The sequence below is a fragment of the Apium graveolens genome, chromosome 4 (genome assembly GCF_009905375.1).
Source record: "Apium graveolens cultivar Ventura chromosome 4, ASM990537v1, whole genome shotgun sequence".
Classification (NCBI taxonomy): domain Eukaryota; kingdom Viridiplantae; phylum Streptophyta; class Magnoliopsida; order Apiales; family Apiaceae; genus Apium; species Apium graveolens.
In genome coordinates this window covers 5911635-5917750 of record NC_133650.1, presented here as the reverse complement: position 1 = coordinate 5917750, position 6116 = coordinate 5911635, and positions in this window count along the sequence as shown.

Below are 6116 nucleotides of genomic sequence, written 5' to 3'. Positions count from 1 at the left end.
ATTTGAGTTTTTTTCACATTTATCCCCGAAAAATTGATAATTTATATTGACAATGTTATAAACAAAAAAGATCTAAATTTTCCATACAGCTTATGGACCATTTCATATAACTATATGTTCCACTAGGTTTGCTAATGACTGTAGAATTTTCCAAGTTGATGACATTTTGGTTTTTATTTGTGGCGTTTTTAGTGTATTTGGATTTGTGCATCAAGTTTCTTTTTAAAGCAGTTATTTTTATCTGCTTGTTTTTAGGTCCTCTTTTCCTTTAATTCTGGTCTGCAGATTGATCTTGATTTTTGTACTATTTTTTTTTAGGCTTTTTCATTATTGGTTTCAGAAATCCAAGTGATGGGGTTCTTTTTTGTGGTTGGTATAGTTTGCTCTTTTTTGTGTCTTGGATCCCCAAGTCAACCTGTCATTACGGTCAATCTTCTGGCACTTAGGAAATTTGCAGGAAACCGCAAAAATGGCTCCATTATCGGAACATGGTCTAATGAATCAACTTGCTGTAATTGGGAATTTGGGGAGGGACTTATCTGCGGGACAGGTGATAATCTGTCAGATGGAATTAAAATTGCTGGCTCTTTCACGCAACTATTTCAAAGGCGAGTTGCCTGCTGACTTTTCCAAGTTGAACTAGCTAGAGTTTCTTGATTAGAGCCATGACATTTTGACTTTTTCAATTTTGTAGTAATCTGTTTGCACTAAGCAATAATTTCTTCTCTGGTGGTTTCAATTATCAAGTCTGCATTTCCTCCAAAGAGATTCATTTTCTTGATCTTTCAACGAACCATTTTACTGGCGTGCTTGTAGGCTTCAAACTATGTGGCAGCTCTCTAGAGCAATTGAATATGAATTACAATTTTAACTCATTTCCAGGATCCCTTCCTGAATCATTGTACTTAACATCTTCTTTGGGCAATTTTCAGTCTCTGAAAACAATTTATCTTTGAGAAATGTAAGTTTTTTCCACCTCAAGACCTTAATTTTTAACAACAATTCATTTTCACGCCCCCCACCAGACAGGTCTGAAAATCTAACAGAGCTAGATCCCTCAGAATTATGTGAACCTTTCATCTCCATCTATTCCTTCAATGGCAAAAAACTTTGGTGGTGAAGAAGAAGAACTACCAAATAACTATGTTACTTGGACTATTCATTTTATCTTCGAGTAACCGTGTCGCACACTCGGACTTGGACACTTATTTTAGGCAAAAAACATGAATATTTTTGAAAATGTTGCCGAGTCCGATACTTAAACTCTATCCATGTCGGACACTTCTAGCCGAATCCAAGTAACATAGCCAAGTAATACTAGTGGTTTTAAAAACTTGGAGTTTTTTGCTCTGGAAATTATGCTCTTACATGGTAAGTACTAGCTTGGTTACTCAATTGCAACAAATTACAAATCCTTGATTTAATCTTGGAAGTATCTACCATTGGATTGGTCATACGGATAGCCTTGTTTGGACTTTCTGAACGATACTCTCACCGAGAAAATCAAGAGAGTTTGGCAGAGCTGAAGGGCCTCATTTCTACAAACAACAGCATATTATGTGATCAATTAATTTGCATCCCTCGGTATGTTAAGAGAAATTAGAGTGCACATTGTTGCAGTACAAGCAGGCTTCAAGTTTCCCTCTATCCAAAATATTATCCAATAAGAGGAAAAATAAGAAACGGATCCATATTGCCCGATACTGGGAAACTGGCTTCATGTCTTGGATTTGAGCAGGATAACCTTTACGGATCTATAGCGTCATCTTTCAATAAGTTAGCATTCCCTTCAAGATTAAGTGTTCCTAATATCCCTTGAGGAAAATTGGAAGCTTTGGATTTATTGAGCAATAACCTTGAGGGAGCTGGAGGCCAATTTTTTAAGCATTTTATAATTCAAGATTTAATTGCAATCCTGGATTTATGGTAAAATTAGAATCTTTTAATGCCGCTGCCAGTAATTTAGAGAATCAACCAAAATTTCCAATTGCTTTATGCGAAATTTGGTCTTGCTTTTAAAGCTTAAGCTTCCCAGCAGCAATCAAGAGACTTTGTGAGAATTGCGGTCATGTGAAGTTCGTGTTTTTCACGAGTTTAGCACAAAAATACTCTACCAAAATTCGTAATATTTTTTATAGGATTTTTGGTGTTGCAAAATTTTGTCACATTAATGTCAGAAAAATTTTGTATTCTGATTATAGATTCTCATAGATAATTTGTATTAGAAAACTATTTACATGTGTAAGACTATATTTTAGAAAGATTTGTTCTGGAGTGTCAGTCTATCTAGTAATGTTCAAAGCGGGAACATAAGAACACAGGAAACCATAACAAACAGTTTAAGAACAACACAAACACAGCACACAACATTCACACATATGACACAAGACATGTTTGTGTGCTTACTGATAATCCAAATTCCCTTTCCCCATATACATCCACGTATACATGAAGCTAACGTCTGTTTTGCCCGAAATCGAAAAAAAAATAAAGAATAAAAACAAAATAAAGAATCCCCAATTCACTACTTTGTACATATATTCACATTTCTCTCGTTTCTCATTTAGGGTTTTGAATTATTGGATTTCACTAGAAAAAAGAAGTTTCAATTTATGAGAAAAAATGGCAACAACTTTGAAGGAGGTAAATCTTCAAATCCAGCTCGAAGCTGCTGGAAAAAACCTATTAGGCTTCTTATCAGTTGCTAGTACTACACCTATAGAGCTCCTCAGGTTTTTAGATGTATTATTATACACTTTTCCCGCAAAACACAAAATTATTTAATTGGTTATAAAATGATTTTGTATGTGTTTCTGATGAATTAAACTGTTGAATTTGATTTTTTTTATATATTGGATTGTGATTTGTTCATAAAAATCTGAGTATGTATTATAGATTTGGTCATTGCCCTTTAATCTCTGTAAATGTTTAAGGATTTAGGTGACATGAATTGTGAATTAATTTTGTTATTTTATGTGTGAACTAGCTAGTCGTTCCAATTTGTATTTTATTTTTGTCACACACGGACACAGTGATCAAGGACTGATTTGGTATGTGCTTTTTATTCTTTTCAATCAATATTGAATTTGGGGTTTTTTGGTCTTGTTTCTCGTTTATACTTTGTTGATAGAGTTTTAAATATTATATGGATGTGGTCATTACTTTTTATCTCTATAATTCTTGAATGATTTTGATTTACAGAAATTGTGAGTTACTTGTGTTTCGATTTTTTCATTGGTTAAAGTTTATGGTATTAATTAGTGATGTCATTTATTCCATTAAGTTGATGCATCACATGCATAACTTATGGTAGACGTAGTTACTGTTTCTAAGCGCTATTTGGAATCACTAGTTAGTCGCAAGGTGGTTCACTTGACGTAGTCTTGTTGGAGCCATTTGGTTATGAATAATCGAGTGGGAATCTTTTAGAATCATGAAATTTCTATGATGTTATGCTTGATGGATGCTCTTTGTCGACTGAAGAAAACTTGTTATCCTTTTTTACTCGATTTTGACCTGCATATACATTTTCGCTCTTAACAAGTAATCCTTCTATTAATTATCAGTTCTCTCTCTTTATCTTTTTTTAATTTATGATCTCTATGTTTCATTTTTATAATACAGTTCTATTTATTCATGTCTTCCAGCGAGTAGAAAGACTTTTATCTGAGGTTGGGTAGGCACCTTCCAGGTGGATGAAAGACGCACTTGAACCCACAATGAAAGCATTAGTTTCTGATCAGTTGTTAAAGCATTCTGATTTTTATGTGAGAGTGGCAGTTGCATCTTGTATGAGTGAGCTTATAAGAATTACTGCCCCTGACACACCTTATAATGATACTGTTCAAATGAAGGTTGCCTAAATGTAAAGAATTAGCTTCGCAATTCAGATAAAAAGTTGACGCCTTAACAAATCTTATACGATTGTTTGCTTTTCCATCTGAATGATGTGCAGGACGTTTTCAATCTGATAGTATTGGTACTTGGCCTGTTGTCTAGTGAAGATGCCCGCAGGTATGACAAGGGCCTTCGTATTCTTAGCAATATGACAAATGTGAGAGCAGTAGTGCTGGTGGTGGACAATTTGATTCCCAAAATGTTCAGGGTGTTCCTGAATTCCATTAGGCAATCACAACTAGTGCTATAAGCAAGTATTCGTACAATATTAAGTTAAAAATTTAAAGCTTTGAAGTTTGCAGATCAAGCTTCAGTAATTGTAGAAGTTTAAGCTGACTTTCAGTTAGCATAAACTTTATGCAAATGAACTTTTGCTGTTTTGCAGATATTAGTAAATTTATATAGTGAAATTCCCTTAGAGGAGACGCGTAACATCTGAATTATTTTTATGACATGTTTCAACTTTTTCTTCTATATATTAATATTTACGTTGTTAATATAGAGAAAAAGGAGATTGAGTTTAGATTTTGGTAATTATGTTTGGGTGATTAGTTGCCATAGTAGCAGCATTATGTCCACAATCAGTTTATGTTTTGTTCCCATGTATCTCTAGGATCTCTTTATCTCATGCTAGCACTAATTTGAGAATATTTGCCACTGTACTATTGCTTAAATATGCTAAAGGGTGTTTGATACTGTATGCAAAATTACTTTTCATCAGAAATTAAGAATTTAGCTTTGTTTTGCTTAATAACAAGGTACCCCCACTCCGTTGTTGCGTTTAGACAAATGGAGTCTATCATGACCCGTGCTTTAGAAGAAAGTGAAGAGATTTCAAATGAGTTTCTGAGCATCCTCCTTACCAGCGTTAACAGAAAAATTGAGGTATCTGGTTTTATGTACTTCTTGTGTTTGCAGTTGTTTGTAGCTTATTAATTTCATATACTGAATCAGTTTGTGTTATACACATTTTGTTTAGCATGTTTCATGCAGTCAGAGGTTATTGGGGGAGTTTATTCTCATAAACTGCAGTGTCAAACTCCGCCACTATCTCCCAAAATTTGTTAGATCCGGGAACCTGAATGTTGACGATTATTCCTCAATAGTAGCTCACATATGCCAGTGCGCCGCTGAAAACAAACATGTGTGTGGTTTGTGTCTATCCTTCTACCTTCACATTTCTATACAAGATTAAACTGTGTTTCTCTACTTCGAGCAATTAGTATGTAATGTAGATATTAAATTATCGTGGTCTTCGATTTTTTGTTCTAGTTCCTTTTATTTCTATAAAGCGATGCAAGTTACGACCTTTTCAAGTATTACTTTTGTGGTAATTGTGTTTCCTTTTGTAAATTAACTGCCAGATGGTGAAATTTAACTGTGTATCCTCCCACAACTCTCAACATGGGCGGTCTGAATCGGTAGATAAAGTTATTGCCCAGGAAGGTAAGCAAAAATCAAGAAAGACAGTTTAATTAAATTATAAAGTACTTTATTGTATTTGTTATGAAGTAGAAGAAGATTTTACTTGTGGCAACAAAAGAAAAACTGCTGGAATTTAGGAAGCCAAATAACGATCAATAACTTTTGATAAATTTCAAATTATAGGAAAATTTTAGGTCTAGGCGATATTTAGTTGGCGTGGTTCGCAAACTAGGTCAAGTTATATTTTTCTTATAAGTATAGTTATCCGCCGGATTAACAATAGGTAATATAAATTTGAATGATAGATGCTGTAATTTATCACTTTTGTTAGTTGATACTATTTTCTCTTCTCCCATACCGCGGTTGAGAAATTCTCGGAGTTAGAACTTAAATGCTTGGAGCAGGTATTGGAAAAGCGATTATGAACATTATAAATTTACTCTATGTTCTACTGAAGAACCTGGTTTATTTAACATTATAAATTTAATTATCATTATATTCCAAATAAATTCACTCTCTTTTACCCACACCGAGGCAGCATTGGCGTAAATGCATTTGTAGAATCAAATATCTTCTTGGTTTTCTAGTTCGTCTCTTGCATTAATGTAAGTTTGATTATCAATGATGTGCAGGATCGTGAAGGCCCTGATGTTGTTTGTTATGAAGTGAAGGCTGAATGAAGTGATTTACATTTTACTTGTTGTATAGGTTATGTTGGTTAGATAATCTCCAAGAGATCCTATCTTTGCTCTTATTTTAAAATTAGAGGGTGCAAAAAAATGTTGCAAGAGTCT